Here is a 935-nt window from a genome sequence, read left to right on the forward strand (position 1 = left end):
TCGCTCCAAAAATTTCAAAGTCGCTACTAATCACAAACAAACAATTCCACGAATTTCTCATTCCTTTTTCTTGAAAATGCAATCATAAACAATTCCATGAACTACTCAGCCATTTTTGTTGAAAACTCAAAATGATTCATTTGCCATCTGCTTACATCTAAAATTCTTAAAACTTTAAGATCATATTCCTTTTTTCTTATTGTTTAGACTAAAGAAAATATATATTTGACTGTTAAAATATTTCAAATTCTCTTTCTTTTGTTTATTAAAGGTTCAGCCTAGTTCTTTAGATTTATCATTTTCTTAGTTATAAAAGTTTTTTATGTTTAGTATATATTTAAATAATAAAATATTTCCACTAAGTTTATTTATTTCATTTCCAATGAGAGAATGAGTACTTATTAATTATGAATCATCATATATTTCGATGTCAATGGGTTAAATCGGGACAAATTAAAATCAATAAGTAAGATAATAAATAGAGAAAAAAGTGTTTGAAATGAAAATTTTCTTCAGCTATTCTCTATTGGAATATTGATTAAAATCATACATTGTTTTTTAGAAAGAATTTTATGGTAATAAAAATACTTTATAAGTTGCTCCTTAAATATTTCTGTATTTCTTTTATCTCTGTTATTCATTGGTATATACTTAGCAACATTAGAACACGGTATTACGATATATCTTCAAGAAATTTTGATATTTTACGATATATTATGCTTTATTTATTTATAAACGCGAAACAGTTTAACTTAATTCTTTTTTATTGATAGGTGAAAGCGAGAGAATTTTATTTAATTTAATACAGTGCTAAACATTGTAAAAATGGCGAAGCAAAGATATAGTGCAATTTAGGAAGGAAAAATTTTTCAGAGTAATTACAGGTAAATGTTTTCCTTATGTAAAATAAATCTAGCAAAAGATATTTTTTTAAT

The sequence above is a fragment of the Parasteatoda tepidariorum genome, chromosome 12 (genome assembly GCF_982258835.1).
Source record: "Parasteatoda tepidariorum strain Cologne lab strain chromosome 12, Ptep-v5.0, whole genome shotgun sequence".
Classification (NCBI taxonomy): Eukaryota; Metazoa; Arthropoda; class Arachnida; order Araneae; family Theridiidae; genus Parasteatoda; species Parasteatoda tepidariorum.